Source organism: Plectropomus leopardus, chromosome 23, assembly GCF_026936395.1.
Source record: "Plectropomus leopardus strain MGB_pleo_1.0 chromosome 23, ASM2693639v1, whole genome shotgun sequence".
NCBI classification, from domain to species: Eukaryota; Metazoa; Chordata; class Actinopteri; order Perciformes; family Serranidae; genus Plectropomus; species Plectropomus leopardus.
In genome coordinates this window covers 7578308-7599279 of record NC_142198.1, presented here as the reverse complement: position 1 = coordinate 7599279, position 20972 = coordinate 7578308, and the positions used below count along the sequence as shown (strand labels likewise).

At 41.0% G+C, this 20972-nt stretch overlaps 1 protein-coding gene and 1 long non-coding RNA gene across 2 annotated transcripts in view; both read right to left on the bottom strand.

Moving 5' to 3' along the window:
* LOC148185629 (uncharacterized) overlaps positions 1-16830 on the bottom strand; it is a 65852-nt gene extending 49022 nt beyond the window's left edge. Inside the window, exon 1 of the long non-coding RNA XR_015775762.1 lies at positions 16390-16830. This is a non-coding gene — a long non-coding RNA (uncharacterized LOC148185629). The remainder of the gene's footprint in view (positions 1-16389) is intronic.
* Positions 16831-19217: 2387 nt separating this feature from the next.
* Positions 19218-20972, bottom strand: part of LOC148185628 (uncharacterized) — a 77085-nt gene continuing 75330 nt past the window's right edge. Inside the window, exon 19 of the mRNA XM_088073942.1 lies at positions 19218-19880. The gene's annotated coding sequence lies outside the window, so the exon portion shown is untranslated. The remainder of the gene's footprint in view (positions 19881-20972) is intronic.

Genomic DNA, 20972 nt, shown 5'->3' with positions numbered 1-20972 from the left:
GGGTAACAGTTTTGGTCTCTGTTTACTTCCTGTCATCTACTGCATCAACAAACATTCAAACAGAGAGGGACCTTTTGAGAACATTTTATGTTGTCAAGCTTGAAACAGTCCATTCATGTACAACAGCAAGATTTTTCGAGTGTTCGCTTTTCTGTTTTCTTTTCTTTTTCTGAAACTGCTGACTTTGTTACAACCCGTTTGAGTTCCTTGCCTTGTCTTATTTTACTGTAGCTCTTTTAATGGGTTTCTTTATCTCAGCAATTACTTTGGTGAGTCCAAAAAATATCATAGCCAACACAAATGACGACTAAAACAGGAATATGAGCCACACTGTATGAAAGCAGAAAATACTTAAGCTCAAATGTGCACATGGAGCAACCTCATGCTTATATACTCTGACACACAGTACGTTCTGATCCTCGACATATGCTGTTACCTTAGGTGTGCGCCTGAAAACATTAACCATTAACCCAGCCTGACACACATACACACACACACGCAGAGCTGTCTTAATGAGATGCTGACTCAATGCAGTGACTCACGACATCTACTGTACAAACAGCGATGAGCTACGACCCAAATTATGAGCAGGCAATCCATCCACCCACATTAACACCAACAAGCAGAACAATTCATAATGATGTACAATATCCTGGTTATTACATAGGTTGACGGGTATAAATCCTCTAATGAGTATGTTTACAATGAAATACACATGGACATAAAAACACAATGGCTGCCGTAATTACTGCCACAGCAACGATTTAGAGGCGCTGAAAACACAAACTTATTGACCCAGAACCCTCTCCGGATAGCTGGATTTGTCCTGCTTTAAACTAACACACATTCATAGACCACACGTAGAGTAATACACTCATCGATCTGGATACTTAAGCACACCAGGCCAAGGTTTAGCCTGTTGGCCCATAATACTGGCTTCATGGCTGAATTTAGCCAAGAGGCAAAGTAATGGGGAGATGAAGATTACACACACACACTCACGCAGATGTCCAATGAGAAACAGTCATTACTGCCATGCTGTTTAGCCCGCTGTGTCTGTGTGTGCATTTTCCATCACGCAGAAAGGCTTGGAGGGTTTCACATGAGCTGTGGCATTATCTGCTGAAAGTCCTCTGTTGATGAGTGTGTCTGTAAGGTACCGAGGCAAACGTTTCTGCGTCATTTCTTTGGCTGTCTATTCTCTGGTTGGTTTTTGGGGTCTTTTAAACTTTAAAAGAGTAGTGATATTTTTTTAAGGTTTCCTGCCCAATGTGTATTTGTTACTTTTGAAAATTTGTTCCGTGGGTGAGTTTGTGTGTGTGTGTGTGTGTGTGTGTGGCACCTGCCTGAGGGCATGTTTGCACAGCACGGTGTGCTGACCCACTGCAGGGTTTTTGTGGTGAGAGGAACAGGTGAGAGACGAGAAAAAGGGAGTTGACAAGATGCCCTCCCTGCGCTCGCACAACAACAGAATCACATCCTGGTACACGCACAAACGTACACACCACTGTATGAGGGGAAAATCGAGCTACAGCAAACACTGTTCGACATATTTTGCAATTCTAGCAAGAGAAAAAAAAAAATGCTGCTGTGCAGAACCTTCGCTCGAGCAAAATACACAATCCCGCAATTGTTTAAAAGACTCCGTTTTCCAAAGTTGCCAGTCTGGCATGAGTTAAAAATCAGAGAAATATGCAGCAGATAATTGGGAACATATCCGCACAGCACACTGTTTATATGAGCCAATGTTTTTGTGCATTATGTCTCCAAGGGCTCTGAGCATATTTGACAGCATCTAGAACATATGAGAAAGTACGTTCCACTGGAAGAATGCTGCCACCAAGTCAACATGTGCATGTGGATATGCAGTATGTGTATGTTTGGGAGATTAGGCAGATTAGGCAGGTAGGTCTGAATACAACTGTGTATGTGCACGTGTTTGTTTGTGTTTTGGGTTGAGCGAGCCACAATTATCACTTCATATAGATGTGTATCTCCTTGTGCTCTAAAACTGTGTATAACCCTAGACTTATATTCCACTTAGACCAAAGTTTGTGCCAGTATATTATTCACCCACGCACATAAAAATATATATCCAATCGTCTCTCCAATCACTATAATTAATAGCTAATTCAAAGGTAGGACACCCTTGCAATTATCTGTTGGCATAGGATAAGGTCAAACAAACAAATAAGAAAAAAAAATACTTTCCAGAGCTTCCAATATGCTGTTTTTGATTGAAACCATTACTTAACTATGAATCCATGATTACAATAGGAAATGACTTCTAGTCATTATAAAGTAGTTTGGCCCATTTTAGCAAACATCAATGGTTTGCATGGTTGGCATGTACCGACTTACCCTGACATATATTGACAAATGTATCCTAAGTTTTAGTGTGTTTCAGATGTTTCATTTCCTCATCAAAGTTAGGAAAGTCGTTGCAGCACTCAAGTTTTGGTTTGCACGATGACAGGTTTATTTCCATCTGTCTTTGTCCAAATATTATGAGAGCGAACACGATGCTTATCTGTCGGGACGTTTTGCCTTTATTCAATCAGCTTTGTCTATTTCCTCTTGTTTTGCTCAAATGTTGGCAGAAGTCTTGTTTTGCTTTTTCTGTCTTCTTTCACCACTGTTGTTGTTGTTGTTGTTGAATCTGCGTTGGCATGAGTTTCAAGAGCAAAAGACAATGTAATTCCAAATCGACAATTTGGGACTACTTTTTTCTTCATTGTATCTGCTTGGGTTAGCCGTGGGTAAGAAATTGCTGATAAAAATTGACAATGACCTCAGGCAAATCCATCATCAGCCAGTCAGGTTTCATTTTCCGATTGTTTCCATTTACCTTTTACAAATTGTCCAGCCATGGTTAATTTATCTCAAGAATTTATTTGGAAATGTTTGATTTGTTTCATTTTCTGTTGCTTTTACTCGCGCTCCCTTTCTTCTACTATTGGCTCCACAATCCCTCTGTGTTTTTCCCCCCTCCCCGCCTCCTTCCATCGTGTTTACTGTGGGCCAGTGGCTGACTTTAGCCTTCCCCCCTCTGCCCAATCAGTGGCACTGGCTTGGGCTGCTAATTGAATTGGGCTGGAGGTCTAATTCTAATGTGCAGCAGATGGCCGGGGCATTCCTGCATTCAAGCAGCCGCGGGCCGCCACTCTGTTCCACACTGCTCTGCCCAGGGTAATGTAAACCACCACGGAGAGGAGGAGAGAGATGCAGAAAGAGCGAGACACCCCAAACTCAGTCACCTTGAGGTTACACACAAATGCACAAGGTCTCCTCCACTGCATTCACAGCAGCAGTTGAGTTGAGCTGTAAAGCCACACAGCAGTTCATTCTCACACTTCAAATGTGCTCTCTGCTATATAGTTTTGTACAAACAGATGATAACCATGTAACTTAGTCACCAAATGTCAAACATATATAAAAAAGGCATCTGAACATGCACAGCAAAATAATGTGCCTCCACTCTCTTTGTTACGCATCAGTGGATTAAACCATCACTGGATGGCAGTGTTGAGCTGCACTGGCCGTTCGGTGCTGGTGATGCTGGTGAACAAGGTTCCACTGAAGACATAATAAAGACACAAATCAATGGCCATAATTTGGAGCGAGACTGGGCCTGGGTTAGAGTTATAATTTCCCTGGTTTCTGGAGCTGCATTGGAAAGTAAACACTGTAAGTGCTAAATCACAACAGACAGAGCGGGAAGGAAGGAGGAACAGAGGGCGGTAGATAGATGGAGGAAGAAATCAGGAGATATAAGGCAGAGAGGTGGAGAGCTGCAGAAAGAGAGAAGGGGATAAAATCAGAGCTGCTAATGTAATAACAGCCCAACACAGAGATGAGGAACATTGCTCCTCACAATGGCTACTATCACCAGCTATCAAGTGCATCAGGGACGAGACATCAGGGAGCGTGCGTGTGTGTAATGGTGTGTGTGTACGGGTGCACACGTGCAAACACAGCGTACTTTATGCTTGCGCGGGGCTGCGCTTACTGTTTTGAGATGACTCCCCAGAGTGCAGCCTGAGTGCTGTGAGGAAGATTATGAGTAAGATAGAAAGCACACATGAATTTGGGCTTTGTTGTGCGTCAAGATAATAAAAGATGGAGCTCTTTGTCGGAGCGGGTAAGTGTATGTTTTGCGAGTAAATGACTGACAACACAAAACAGCCATTTGGGCTGTGGGTGTGACAGTAGCTCTTTGTACAAAGATCTTAGATTTGTAAGCAAGTGTGTTTATACATTTTTGCCAAAACGTATAAGCAGAAGTAGTTATTTGGATGCATCTCTGCGGATGTTCCGAGTGTTTGCGCATCACTCTGGGAAAAGTCAGAAATAAATGGCTTAGACTGTGGGTGGTAATTGCAGGTGATTTGGGTAGTGCAGAGTGTATCCTGTTGTTCTCTTATTATAGACACACTAAGACAATGCAGTTTCATCTGCAGGGGTAACAAACAGACAAGGTTTGAGGCCAAAAACTAATGCTTGAAGACCTGGAAAAGCAATTTAATGCAGTATATTCTCTTGCAATGTGTTGTGGATACACTGGCACCAATAATATTGTTTTTTTGTGATACTGGGAAACAGGTGTGACCTTTTAACTCTGGAGCCGCTCTGCTGTCGGTTTACCCTTTTGCCACTTTGGCTGTTGTACAAGTGAATGAGGGCTTTCTGAGCATTATTTGTGTGAAAAGCGTTTGACTCTGTGCACTTTGTAGTCATTTTAAAGCAACAGTTCACCCCAAAATTAAAAAAAAAAAAAAATCTTTTTCCTCTTACCTGTTAAAATCCTTTGGGTATGAGTTGCAAAGTGTTGGTGATATCAGCTGTAGAGATATCTAGTTTGCCTTTTCTTGAATAAATAAAGCAAGTTGGTACTCGGCTTGTGGTGCTAAAAGCAAAACAAAAAACAAACAAAAAAAGACATTTGTGTGTTGTGAGGTCTCTCTCAAAAAGTCACTTAATTAATTTACTCAAAATAATCTACAGACCTTGTTGTGAGCAGTTTGATGTAGGAACTATTTCCTGAATACCAAACTACACCCGTCAAGAGTATCACTGCGAATAAAAAGTGCACATTAGCTCATGAACGAGAGGTTTGTGCTTGAGACAGGGAGAGATGTAAACATTAATGACGTCCTCATTGGCTGAGCTGTTACATTAGCAAGCAAAGTTTGGTGCTAGTTGAACTAGCAGCAGTGGATGTACACTCCTATTGCACAGTGATACCACTGGCAGGTGTAGCTGGGTAGAAAGAAAATAGCTCCTACATCAAACTGCTCACAACAAGCTCTTTGGATTATCATGATTTCTGCCAATACCCCCAACCCTCAAAACAATCTCAACTAAAAAATAGATCTATAGGTAAGAGACAGAAATACGTATATTGGATTTTGAGGTGAACTGTCCATTTAACTCTGTGAGACTGACTGAACTTCATGTTGTTTTTATCTAGGGGATGGCAAGGTCAGTGGGTTGGTTCTGTCTACCACTTTCTCACAGACTTCGCTCCAGTTTGCTTCTCTGGTGTATTAACACTCCAGTCACAGAGGTATGCCTTTGTTTTGTTAAAAAGTAATCAGTCTAAGAGTCACAACTTTGGGGAATGCTTTAAAAATCTATTCAATCGTGCACCAGACAAAATAGCTTTTCACCCAGATGGTTAGAAGAGTCTGAGGATTTTGGAAATACCTTCAGAGCAGCAGCGGTAAGTGTTGCTAAACGACCTTTTGGGTTTTCCCAACAAATCCTGATATGTATGATCAGAGAAATGGATGCTTAGCTCTGTGACTCCAATGTGAACACACAAGAGGCTTGAACAGGAGTTAGCCCAGACTGTCTTAACAACTACCGGATGGATCGCCCTGAAATCTGGCACAGAAATGTATATTTTCCTGAGGCTGTATTATGAATAACTTTTGTTATCCCCAGACTGAATCTGCATCTAGAGCCATGATCAGGTCAAATATCAGCTACAGCAGCAAGCACCAGATACGTGTTTTGTCTGAGCGATGGCTAAAAAAGCAAAAGGAAGCCACAAATCCTCACAATAGAGATGATTTGCTTGATAAACAACAATAATTAACTCATCAAAAATGATTAATTTTGATTCCTGATGAATGATTTTCTCAACCGACTCATCATTTCATCCACAAAGAGTTTCTCCAAAATACGGCGTATGCATGATCTCTGCTTCGTGGAAACTTTTAAAGCAGCGCAATGATGGGTCTTTGATTGATGCATTACAATGTATTGTGTGGTGCAGAATCACAGGTATTGTGATGGCACTGTTATTGCAGGTTACACAGCGTATCTTGATGGCTTTGTATTGTAAGCCAACCTATGATTTCCCCTCTTACTCACCTGCCTATTCTATTTTATACTCACTTACACAGACACTTGCACTGAACTCTCTACTCCTCAGCACAAAAAGAAGCAGTGATGTCTCTTTCCCCTCGGTAATCACCACCAGCTACTACAGACGCACACACAGTTATATCCTCGGTGTGTGTGTCTGTCGGCATGCAGGCGATAATGTCTCAGTGTGTGTCTTACTCATATTGTCCATAGTATCATCATTAATCATTTCTCCTCTGCCCAGACATGGCCATCAGTTATTGAGAGGTGCAATAATTTGGAATTGATTTAGTCCCCCCCCCCCCACATGGAGCCTGGCTCCGAATATAAAATGCTCCTTTGGCAAGACAGAAGAATGAAAGCTAATGATAAAGGGCTGTCAGCATCTGAAGCTCTACAGCTCTGCAAACAGAGGTGTCTCTTTCCTTCTCTCTATCTTTCTCTTTTTGTCTATTTCTGTGCTTCTCTTTTTTCTTGACTAGAACGACTGGGAGCCAAGGCTGTAGGGAAACTGTTCCTGTTGTGTGCGTTTACTTGTTTGTGAGTCAGTTTTGGATGAGGAGGAGGAGGAGGAGGAGGAGAGAGGAGAAAACCTGATGGATGGAATCTCTCCCCTCCTACGCAAAAACCCCTTGTGTTAACAAGGATACAGATTTAGGAGAGAGAGCGTGAGAGAGACAGTCGCAGAAACCTTGAGAGATAGTTAGAGAGAGACAATGGGAGACTGAGCGAGAGAGCTCCAAGCTGAAGAGCAGACTACTAAGCCTCTATAAATAGGAAAAAGATTGAAGTACGAGGGTTGAGAGACCCTCTTAAAGCTCTGTTCTCTCTTTTTTCTTTCCCCTTTTGTCTTCAAGACTTCTCCAATTGATTTAAAACCCCATCAGTTGGCATCAGGATCATTTCTAGGAAAAGACAAAATGATATTCTACATGTATCATGTTACAGCAAGCTTACTGCTGATTACACGTATTACAGTAACGTCACTCAAACTGATATCACAATGCAATTAAACAACATTTTGAAATCGCATGCAAGCTTTGATGCAGTCGACATGTTAAGGATGTTTATCGGTACTACTACTCTAACCAATACTGCTTATCGATCCGGTACTTTAGCGGTACGTTATCTCAGCAATTCTTTGCTTTATTTTCTATGTACCGTAAAATGTCAATTAAAAGCTTACCCCCAAATAAATGCCCAGTCCCTTTAACTAGCCTGTGTGGCTTCACATTTTGACAAATAAGCACCTGCCTTAATAAGAAGCCTGGTCTGGTTGCCATGCAGTTCATTTTTATAGACGTTCTCTGGATCCATAAAATCGGTTTGTTGGCTACCCCGTGGAACTAACATTGGTTAGCTGCTTAGATCATGCATACAAATATAAATTTTTAAACTTCTGTCAATATGGACATGCTACAAACATGATTAGCTTGGTTAGATTCTCTACATTTCTATAATTCAGTCCATTTTACAGAAACCACAAGCACCAAAGCAGACAGTAATACCAGCAGAGTAAACAAGAGAGACGCAAGAAAGAAACAACTTCTTGTTTCCCATCTTTGCTAGGCAACAGTTAATTGAAGTTTTACAGAATGTAAGAACAGTATGAATAGCATTGTGTTAAACACATCACTATTACAGACTATAACATACCTGAGGTGGATGGGGTAATGGGAGATGAACTTCAAGCTAGGCGGTTGAAAACATAGCATTTTTCCACCTGTATGTGATGCTTTTCCGCAACATGTTTTGAAAAACTGCTCTTGTTTTTGCCTTTACGTGAAAAAGAGCTGCTGCACTTGTAAAAACAAGCAGCATTGGCATCAATTCTTGAGAAGTATAACCTGACTTTAGAGCATGTCACTGGAAGCAGGGCTCCTGTGTGTGTGAGACAGAGTGGCAGAGCTGACCCCGCCCCGCCCCTCGCACATGCTGCAGGCGCTGACGCACAGAGCTCTCCTCTCGACTGAAGAGCAAAAATGGATAGATAGATGAATGTTTTAATCTTATTGCAAACGGAGTTGGTGAGATAAAAACTGTAAATGTTTACATAAATAAACAAGAAAAATATTTATTTTATTACTCCTTATAGCAGAACCTTTACTGTCGGATCCTATCAATACTACAGTCTTTAATAATTCGATCCTGGTGCCTGTTTAATACTGGGTTTCAGTACCAATCCCTACATATTACAGTGTTATGATAATAGCGTTGCTCCTTTGGGGAACAGCTTGGTACTAGTGTGAATGTAGTAAATGTGTGCTTAAGTGCAAGAGAGAGAGAGAGTGACGTGGATGCACTCAAAGTAGACATGTGTTTCCAGTCGTAGCAGGGAAGAAATTACATTTAAAGTTTAGACTAGGTTTCTGTTTGTCCATGAATAAACGCAGCAACTCTTTAAAACCAAGGTTAAGTTCTCATGTCTTGCTTCCAGTCAAGAAAGTAAATCGGATACTCTGGATGATCAAGCAGACCTTGTTGTGAGCAGTTTCATGTTGAAACTATTTATTTTTTACTCGACCACATCCGCCAACCGCATCACTGCAGAGAAGGAAGCATGTATCCACTTATGGATGAAAGACTTGAGCTTGTGACAGTGACAGTACTGCTAGCTCACCTAGCATGACCGAGCTAACATTATAGCTAAGCCAAGGAAGAAACTGCTTATGATTAAATTTAATGCTGTCATTGGCACGAGCCTCTCTTTTATGAGTAGGTGCACGCTTCACCCTGGGCAGTAATATGGTTTGCAGGTGTAGTTTGGCAAAAAGAGAAAAAGGTTCCTACATAAAACTGTTTACAAAAAAGTCAGTGGATTATCTTGAGTAACAGGGTCATGATTCCTAGAAAGAAACATTACTTTGAGCCTTTCAAATGTATTTTTTAATTTATTTTTTGCGTTTTAAGTACCACAAGCAGAGTGCCATCTCGGTCCATTATATTCAACAGTTTCATTAAATTCAATAGAAGGCAGACGTCTCTACGACTGATAGCTGTCCCTTTGAAAACATGTTTACAATGTGTCAGTATGCGCTTCAGTTTTTTTGTTATTTGTTTCTGTAACTGACAGATTCCTGTGTATTTTTCACATAATAATGTTCACAACATTTCTGTTCTGTTGTTTTTGAGATACTATATAAGTCATGATGACTGCATTACATGTTAACAAAGCTTGGCATTACAAATTATAATCATCTGCTGTGAATGAATGTTTTTACAGTTCAATAGCTAAATAAAGATATGATTCATATCAGTTAATGCATCGATTTATCTTATGTTATCATAGCACATAGGCCTGGCCTTCATGGAAGAGCTGATTATATGTCGACTGTATCCAGTGTTGTGTTGCTCATACCACAGAATGACATATTGCTTGTGTATAGTGGAAAATAAAGAAGACAAGGAACATTTTTTCAAAAGTTGCAAAATTATTGCATACTGAATAGATTATTTTCCCATGTCGTTCAGCCCAAGTCATTATTATATTTATATTTTGCACATGGTTTGTTTATAACAAAGTTTTGCAGAAGCAGCGATGATATCTCCCAGTCAAAGAGTAGCTAAATGAGCAGTATGATATCAGCAATGGAGCATTACAGAAGCTATTGATGCCTGTCAACTATGGCATACCGTTATCAATTCCAATTCCAATTATTTTGTTATCGCTTGCAAATGTGAATTGGCTCTTGATATCGAACCCTTCCTTCTCAACTTCTCTCTGCTGCCTAATCTCTGCCTCCCTCAGCCACCCTCTCTGTTCTGCAAATCCACACAAAAAACATGAGGGTGGTAAACCCTCGTCTCGCTCTTCAATAATTCCATGCAAACTAGGTATTTTTAGATTGTTGTGGAACCAAAACCTCAACGTATATTTGGGTTTTAGCTGTCAGTTGCAGGTTATGTAAAACAACATCTCCTGTCTTAACTGTGAGCAGATTCAAATTGAGAGCAAAGATGATTCTGCAATCCTAACCGATATTTAGAGTACTGCCTGCCTATCTTCAATAGCGGCTGAGACTGAGACTGAGACTGTTATTTGCCTCAACAGAAGAGACAAACAGGCTATTATCACAGACAGGGCTTTATTCCTAATTCCCGTAAACCTGATCATGTTTATGTAAGAAGCCTCCCTGGTGTTGCTTCTGCCCCCATTTGCCATGTTAATTTATTGTTGCTGCTGTTTGCAGTTAATGCAAATTCAACACTTCCTCCATCTGTTTCAAATTACAGTCTTTTCAGCACATCAGAGAACATTATCCCTGCTCTTTGCCTGAAGGCTTTTATTGTGAAACATCTACAGGATATGTCGAGCTTGATTTACAGCAGTTTTACAGCAGCTAAGAGTATTAGAATGAATAATTGAAATCAATCTGTGAGAGAATAGAGGAAAACTCAGAGGTAAACGGGGGCAAATATGGCATTACTTTATTTTTATGCTGACGACCGAACACTATGGAAGTGTACACAGCATTCAATTCACTGTTTAAGTACTGGCTTTTGCAAGAGAAATCTGTGATCGCTCTCTGCTCTTTCTTTTAATTCCTCCCTTTCTTACTTTCCTTTGCTTAGTTTCCTCTTTATACTCATCCTGCTCTTGTCTGCAGCTTTTTTATGTGTGTGTGTGAGTGTGTGTGCGTGTGTGTTTGTGTGGCAGCGGTCTGGCGGAGGCTGGAAAGCAGGTGGGCGAGAGGAGTTGAAGTGACACCTGGTAACAGGCTGACAGCCCCAAGGAGAGATGCGGCACTTTCATCCCCTGACACGTCTCAACCTTCTCTCCTCACCATCATGAACTTTTAGAATCGAGGACACACACACACACATACACACACACACACAGACGCTGTTCACTGTAATGCTCACACACCAAAAAATAGCATGCATATACAGTACACACAGAAGCAAGTGACAGAACACAGCAGAATCTCCCCGAAAGAAACAGACAACATCACTTGAAGAGGAATTTTCGATGCCCCGAGATTGATCATTATACCTGAGCCTCCCATTGGGCAGGTGTCTTGTATTCCACATGTTCCTGTGGTTTCTGGTGGTTGTGCTTATACAGTTGAGCACACAATGAAAGTTGAGTCGTGGCCTGTGTTTCTACTTTGGCACCGTTACCCACAAAACAAATTATAAACAGGTGCAAATTTGCAATATCTACAGCCACATGTGCGCATGCATCCAACACTTGTCACTAGTCCAGTGATGCCTCTATAAAACAACCATTTAAAAGTTATGAAAGGGACATGTCAAAATGGTATGTGTCTGTGTGCGTGCCTTTTTAACAAAGTTTGGCCTAATGTGATGTGATTATGTGGAGTTACTGTTTGTCCCCCTTATAGCTATCTGGCATGAACCACAGACTGAAAATAAAGATGGATGACACAGTAGCTCACCAAAAGTTGGGTGAAAACATCTCAATCTCCCCCTGGTGGCTGGCTGCAGTATAGATCATAAACCCTGCCCCCTCCGTGTTATTAAATGGGGCAAGGGCAAAACTAAAAACTCAAAATACAAATTCATTTTTTCTCAAAGACGGTTTTTGTCAATTCAGGTATTACTTATCGTGCTGATGTATGTTCAAGTGTTCGTTTTTCTGATAGGTTTAGTTTTAATTTGTTGTCTAATGCTTTATAAAGGGGTTTTGACATCATGATGGACATTTCTGTGTGCCAATCAATGTGTTAGCAATCAATGGCGCTGCCCTTGATGGGTCAAACGGAAACACGAGATCACTGCTGTGCAGGCTCCAAACGACCTCAGTAGCAAAAGATGGCATCTTTATATACAGTCTATGGCATGAACACTGAACAAACACATACACGCACACTTAACTTCCATGCCAAATTTCAGCCTCCTACTGCAAGAACTGTTGCTGCCAAAGGGTGGGGAAATTTTTGTGGGTCGCCAACCAACCAACCAACCAACCAACCAACCAACCAACAGACAGAGGCACCTAAGATATATAGAGCTGTTGGTTGTTGCTAAAAGATAAATAAATTGAAAATAATAAGAATTAGTGCACAGTTATCTATAATTGATCAATGCAACAACTCCTCGGAATTAACCTCTCCCACTACATCAACAAATAAAATCCAATGTGTATTTCTGGTTGAGTTACACATTATAATTAACATACAAAAGAAAGGTAGTTGTATAAAACAGCAGCAGAAGTAGCAGCTATGCCTCAGGCTTGTTCTCAGCACTGGAGGAGAGATTTGTGCAGAGAAATCTGTGTGAAAGTTCAGTCAAACAAGCATTTCAAACCAACTAAGAATCTCTTTTTGGACTTGTTTGTGACTAAACTGCCTGCAAAAAATCCACACTTCACTGATATTGTGTAAAATGTTGAAAAATCCCCATAAACCAATGCTAAAAGCTCTTTACAACCACTTAAAAGAATTGCCATCAAAACACAACCAAGTCCCAGACGCAGCAGATGCCCTGTTGCTGACAAGCGGTGGAGTCAGCCATTGTGAGGCCCACAGATTTTAAAAGTCTCCGTTTATCAGAACTCTTAAAAGCTTCAAGCTTCTGCACTTTAATCCCCTCTCTTTTACTCTCCCCTGTGTTCTCCTTCACTTCATCCCCCAGTACCTCAGAGCCGGGGAGCTACGCTAATACTGCAATGGCACCAACATAAACACTCCATGAACCGACACGTCTCTCGATGAACTAGCACCCCAGGCGCTCCACTCCATCAGCCTGAGAAATGGATGCCCCTGCTGTTTACTCCTGCTCAGGTATTGCTATTGTTTTTCCCTCCACATTGCATTTATTAGATTCATTTTCTATATGGATGCTGTAAATAACTGAATTTGATGGTGCGGCTTCCACACAGACATGCAAACTCACAGCATCAGCACCGATTATGTACGACGCAGCCATCCGAGGAAACGCATGAAAGTTATTGTTCAATTAGGGAAGAGGGTAAAAATAATCTAATCCATAAATTAGCTAAAGTCAATTAGGACAACTCACCAATTAAGGACAAATCTGTTACTTGAGGGCACAGCTATAATGAGGTTGCGGGAGGAGCCACGCTGAGACTGTGTCCTTGCTTGTTTGTGTCACGCTCAACAAACACAGAGCTTTGACCATGTTTTTGATATGGAATTAGACCGCAAATTGAATTCTGGGGACCGAGCCCATGTCTGGGCACACAAGAAAGCAGGAGACAAGAGAGTGAGAGACACAGAGAGAGAGAGGGAAAAAAAAAGGAAGGAGCGAGAATGAGAGAGTGTGTGTTTGTGTGACTATTTATAGATGCTGTGTCAGTCTGAATACAGTAGAAGTAGAATCTTGTGTGCTCTGTGGAGCAGAATGACTGTCTTCAAACTCAATGCTGGCAAAACCCCAGTGTTTTTTGGAGTATTTATAGCTGACTGATTTTTACTTAAAAAGAAAAACTTTAAAGGAAATATTACCCTAAACAGTTTTAAAAACCAACACACTGACAAATACTTCCAATTAATTGCTGAGAAGAGATTAACACAAAACAATCACCTGATTTTCAACACATTCTTCTATCACCTCCTCTGTCATGCAACTTGATCTTTAAAGCTGATTAAACTTTGACCCCCCTGACCCTCTGTCCAGCCATGCCTTCAGGGCTCTGTTCACACCCTCATCTTTGTAATGTACAACGTCAAGAAACTTTCACACCCTGTCACTGCGATTCCCTAAAGACGCTTCAATATCAAAGCCAAAGTGTAGCGTTAACATATGGAAAACATCTTCGATGAAAACAGTCACCAAGGAGAGAAGACAAAAGGAGAGAGAGCAATGTTTTTTTCTTCTTTTCCGCAAGACCAGCAGTAAATCTTATGATGGTATGAGGCAGCACTAGAGGCAGGAAACTATTGATCTTAGCATCTATTGAGTGCTGCAGCTTGTGCACATCAGAGACAGAGAACCTCGTGATGATGACAGCATGTAATGGCGTCTCTTTTATGTGCTCCCTCTCCTCTGTCTATCTCCCCTCCCTCCACACTACATGACTTGTCAGTGAATTGTGGTGAGATTTTCAGTGAGTGAGTGGGGATTACTGGGAGGTCTGAATTAGGCACCTCTGACACCTCCCCAGGCCAAGGTTATTCGCACACTAAATTTGCACTTTTGTAACCTCTGTGAGTGCCGGGCTGTGTGACAGGGAGGTGGAGAGGGGCACTGACGTTGACGCCACTTGACAGGCAGACAGGGCTGCTCCATGAGCTGGTTTCTGCTGCCCCAGGACAGCAGGCCTGGAGGCAGAGAGGAAGGAAGCCAGTCAGCCTGTTCCCCCTCTGCTCCCCAGTCCCATTTCTGGTCTGGAGGAAATTAAGCCTTGTCTCTATTTCCCCCACTGCTTGCCTGCTTGGGCTCTAGACCTCATCCACACGGGGCCTTGGAGATGTTGGGGAATAAGCTGATGAGCTGATGCCAGGGGCTATGAGCTACAAGGCTATATGAGCCGCCATAGCCACTTAACCCTTTCTGTTCCCCTGCCAGCAGGGCCAAAAGCCCTTACCTGAGGTGATCACCACATGGACCTCAGCACCTGGCAGCCATTCATCATTCCCAGCAGCGCTGCGGCCTTTGATACCCTGATATGGCCCTAATGGCATGTGCAAGAGAAACAGGGCTCACATACACATATATGCAAACAAAATTCAGGGTTGAGGGATAAGTACAATTTGAAAGGAAATCCATTTTGCCTTTTGACCCCTGAAACCATAACAAAGGTCTCATGTGGCTGACCCAGGAGAGCGGCACTGTACTGACAGATAGCAGGGTCAAATGAATAACTTGCCATGGAGAATTCAAACACTAATGCTGCTGAGCTTTGAAATGGGCGAGGGGAGGGATGAAGACAGATGAGGACACAAGAAGGGTGAAAATGTATGAGAGGAAAAGTGAGTAACCCCTAAATTCCAACAAGGTCCATCAACGGCGCGCTATGACCACGGCATGGCCTCCGGAGCCAATCACAGACATTCTAGAAAATGCTGGTGATTAAATAAAAACTAAAATAAGGAAAATATGCACTGAGTGTAGGAGATGGACAGCAGCCGCGTCAAGCCGCACAGAGCAGATCATAACAACAGCAAGTCAAGTAGCGATGCATCTGGTCAATTTTCAAAATAAAACGCCTTGCATGGACTCAGGATCATGTTTCACTTAACTAAACGATTTATCAACAGTATGTGCTCCTTCTCCTCCCACCAGCCCTCTGCATTATGTCCAATAGGAGAATTAATGCTCGGGCCAACAGGCACTGTACAGGAAATTGACAGTAGATAAAAATTATGAACAGAACGGTATTAATCACAAAAACACGTTTAAAATCTCCTATATATCTATTTCGTTCGTAGTTGAATTATTATTCATCTATATAATTATTAAGATGAATATGTTTTTAACTAAAACACCACCACCAATCTTCTATCTATTCAATGCTTAACTGGATTTAACACTGCAAAAATTCTTTGATCTACTTCGTTCTCGGCTGGACTGCCCGCTGCAGCACAACGAAGTGGGCAAAAACATCAATAAACAGAATTTAAACAGACACAAAAGGAAATAATTTGTATATGCAGTCCACTCTGTTACGGTAGAATCATAAAAATCAAGTTAAAATAAGCACAAAATCAAGGGAAAACGAAATAAGCACTGTTTTTGTTAGATCTACGGTACCAGGCAGCAGGACACTTCGATTCTGAAACGCTCATGGCGGGATATAGAGCCGCATGGAGGACGTAGCAAAACAGCGCCACAGACATCAACAAACTGCCGGTAGAATCGAGGGCTAAATCTGTGATCCAGTAGGGAAACGCAAGCTTCAAATCATAGCAGGCAAAACACTAAAAATAGGTAACAAAGGTAGCTGCATAGCCTGCATCTGCACTTATCTGCATCACACCAGCTGTCTCCTTACAACTTTTCTTAGAAGAAAGGTGAGTGTCAGAATGAATGGAGGCTGGAAGAGCAAGACAACGCCAAATGATAGTCAGTGTAAAGGAAAAAAGACTGAACCTGTTCTGGTGAGAGCTCCAGCCAGCTTGCAGATCCTGTCAGCAAACTTGTCGAGGCCCAGAGATACGATCTTCATGATGTGAATTCAGTGTTTGGTCAAAGGAGTGCCGCAGCTCATGGCAGATCTGCATCCAGTTCCATAAAGAAAGCAGATTTAGATTCAGATTCAGACAACTTTATTTTTTTCAAGATAGAGAGGCAATTCAGTTTTACAGTCTACCCAGACCATACACAAACTCGCAAACAGAAACAAGCAGCAATCAGCAGTAGTATGTCAGAGAAATCAATATAATGCACAGGCAAAAAATACACACTGGCACCTCATGTGATGGCATTAGATGTATAATTAAAGCCAAATTATTTGCACACAAAAACAGAGCCCAACTCCACATGGCATTCATGAAATAAAGTATAAAAGTGGTATAAATAACATCAATTAATATGCTTGGGAATGTTAGCAACTTCCATCTGACTTAAACATGTAACAAACACCTCACAAACAATAATACAGACATGTTCTGCTGACAGAACAACACACTCAAATAGTGTCGTTTCAAATACTTAAAATAAGTGACAAATTGTTAATTACATACAAAGGAGGATAAATGAGCTGAGGATTTGTGTAAAAACTGTCAGGTAAGGTGCGATGTTTATTAGACACTGCTAAACTATTAACACACATTATTTTCACATTTCACAGGTTTGATAACATCCAAGAAAAGAAGAAAAACAGACAGGTGACAGACTGGCACATTGTACCTTAAAGGGATACTCTGCCAGTTTTAGCCAGCTGTGTATCATAACAATGTGGGTAGTATGTGTTAATGAACTGTGTTAAACTTCCCTACATCTTGCTGCTGTCCAGAGCCAAATCTGCAGAAATCCTGTCATTCAGCAGATTTTCACTGACTCTTGAGCTGTTGCTTATACTAAATTATATATCCTCATTTTTTAAAGCCCACTCTCTCACTCAAACTCAGATAAAACCAGTAACACCAAGCAGAGCTGATCAAATGTGAACCAAGACTATTTTACTGTATTGCCCATTTCTTGCCAGAAATGCCTAAAATTCATATTTTAGTGCAATGTTTGCAGTAATGGAAGAGTTAGTGAACAGAAGGTTGGCGTCTGTCTGGCTGTAACACAAGAGTGTGTGAACAGGAAGTGGGTACCATACCATTTCCTTGTGAAAAATGGAGACTGAAAAACAGTAAAACTATGACGCGCTGATCAAATATAAACCAAGATTCTGTTCCTGCGTTGCGTATTTGCCAACAACAATGTTTCTATAAACATATTTTAGCTGACTGTTAAACTGCAAATAGCCATATTTGCATATTTCTATTGAAATAACAGCCCGCCTTCACAAAAAGACCATCTTTCCAGCATTTCTTTAAATGTAAATGTCACGGAAAGCACTTTTAATGAACTGAAAGCAGCAACACTGTAAGCGTACACTCTTAAGCAGTGATGTTTTTTGAACTAGAAGAGCAGATCTGGGTCTTTTTTGGACAGCAATTACCCAGGGTCAAATGTGGGTGAACATAGGTTTGTGTCAGACGTGTGGTCTGTGTGTGAAAGTGGTAGTAATGACCACAGTCTGCCACAGAGGTAACAGCAATGAGAAGTGAATGTTTATGGGCCATAAATTTCTTATCCTGTGTAAAAAAAAATATCTAAATTTACAAAACTAGGCCATTTGTGAACTGCTTCCATATGAAAAGAGACGTACTGATGTATCACTCTGCTCTGAGCTCTGTACAGGAGCATCATTAGCACACTGACTGACATAACTGACAGCTGGAGAAGGATGGAGGGTGAAACAGAGAGGGAGGAGACGGAGCAGAATCTGTGCCAACCATCACCCTCTGGCTGTTCTCCACCGTTTTAATCACAGCAACAGTGCTCTCACTCTGCAACCCCTCAGAGACCCAGGTACCTTAGCCACACTTGACATTAACCACAAGGCGAATACACCCATGTTTAATACAGACAAGACTCTTTGCCATCTTCCTCAATGTGTTTCTTTCTCTTTCATTGCCCTCAACGACAACCAGAACAACCAGAACAACCAGAAGACAAACTGAGCAAACGAATATGTATTTTCTATTTTTTACCTGCTCCCCTTTTTTTCTACCTTTGCTGTTTTGTGGTGTATCTTAAGATGTAATCCTCTATTTATTTTCATTTATTCTGTGAGTGCAGTGAGCTTAGGAAAGCTCTTTCAAAAAGTTACATCACTGATGATAAAAACCCATCGCCGTCGACCGCTCATATTTGCTTGCCTTTGGCTTCTTATCAAAACAAGTCGTGCCGAGTCTGACCATCTTTATGGCAATGCTAGTGCCAATTTCGACAAAATGGACAGGATGAGCCTGGATAAAGATGCTTGTGTATGAAAAAAGTGAGATGTTTGTCTTTAGAGGCAATGTGTACGCTTTCCAGTGTAAGTGCCAGTTTCTCATAAAGTGCAGCAATGCTCCCTGGGAATGGAGCTACAGACACTGATGAGGGGAAACCGGACAGAGACTAAGACCTCAGATAGAAGGCAGCAGAACAAACTTCAGGAGGAGCAGACTGGACTAACCACAGTAATAAGCTTATTCTGTGAGACCTGGGCATTTGCCAGATCATCATTATCCCTTAACAGCATCACCAGCCGTCACAGCAGAGCTCTGTGCAAAAGAATGAAACCCGGCTTTTTAAGTGAGAAAATTAAAGCTAGCAGATCATTACTTCTGAGACAATTTACACCACTAAATTTCAAGACAATAAATTGCAAGGTATAATAAGGTATTTGGACTAAAATGATTATCATAAGACAAGTTAATATTTTGGTTTTTAATCAATACCTGTGTCTCGTAACTGAGAGGAATGATCCTCTTGAATGAGTGAATTTTGTTCTTGGAGAAATCTAATATGTCCCCCTCCTTATCCTGCAGTCAGACCAAGATCAGGTCCTCACTGCTGTGTAATGTTTATGTTAGAACTGCTGAGCTGTTCATTTTGGGGGAGCTGTGCATTTTGTGATATTAGCACCAAATTTGGTGCATCCTTGGGGGGGAAGGCTATAAAATGTTGTAGCTGTCACTGTAAAATGCATTTTAGGCAGACTCCGTGGGTCTCAAGCTAAAAATACTTCTAATGATGTCCCCTAAGAGTCTGCAAACTTTATAACCATTATAAAAACAAAGTGTAATTCCCTCCCTTTCTACTGAGACCACGATCAAAGTACAAGTCTAAGATTGTTCTGTACTGAGCAAATTCATTCTTTTGGCATTTATGTTGTATTTGCATAAAGCGAAGCCTGAATTGACCCATGTAAAATTATACAGTCGGAATCTACAAATATCTAATGAACTCTGTGTGAACTGACCTGTAGTTCTCTCTGGAGTTTGTGCAGTTTTTGGAACATGTCCTGTGCTCTCTGTCCGCAGCGCAGCAAACTGACCAACCTTCCAGATGTTCCACCTGGCTTTTCCGTGTAATATCTGCACATACACGCACAAAAGCGGACATAAATACATACAAAAAACTCAATGATGGTATTCTGAAGTACAATCAGAGCTGTTACAAGGTCAGCTTTCACAACACAAAACTATTCCTTCAAAACCCATGGCTGATACATTCATGCAGCTATTGTTAAGCCAAACATTCACTGCTATGCCACACTGCACAACAAATGGAAATTCTGCAGGGAACTGAGCTGATCAACAAAGAAGCATGACGGAATAAAACTCCAACAAACATCTACCGCCTTTGTTGTATTGTGCATTGCATAAAAGCATAAGGTGGTCTCCAGAAACAGCGAGGCTAAAAGAGAATGCAAAAAAAATGCTAGAAGTAACAAACCATTATATACTATAGTATGCTTATTTTTCCAATAGCTAGAAAATGGAAACTGTCAATCAAATGTAGCCAGACCTTGGTTTAAATGGACTGCATTTATTAGAGCCTCTATACCTGACAAAGCACTTTACAATTTGTCTTTCATTCAAACAGACGTTCATACACTGACGGTGGCGGAACTGCATCGAAGGTGCTGGCATGCCCTTGGGAGCAAGTTGAGGTTCAATGTCTTACTCAGTGATACTTTGACATACAGAAGGGAACCAGGGATCAAACTGTCACCTTTCTGATTAACCCTTTAGACCTGGATTGAAATCAATTTTTTTGTGCTGTGTTTAGAAGTATTTAAACTCGTTAACTCTGAGCAAATTGGTTGATTTTTTTCAGAAATACTCAAAAAGTGGCACACAGCATTTTGGCCAGAAATGTCAATTTGTAAGAAATTAGTAATTTACAAAATTATTTTTTAAAAAGTTAGAAAGTTGTCTAAAACTAAACTATATTTTTAATAATCAGAACTATATATTTCAATTATTTTACAGAATTATTATAATTACTGAGCACTTTCTTTGGGTCATTCTTTGTTTTGTTACATTCATTTTTACTTTCCTGTTTTTCTTTTTTTGTTGGTTTGGCTTTTTCAGGTATTTTTGTGGTACATTTTTATTAAATTCTTGCTATTTTTTGGGTAATTTCTCCTGACATTGCTCACTGTATTTTTTCCCATGTTTGTG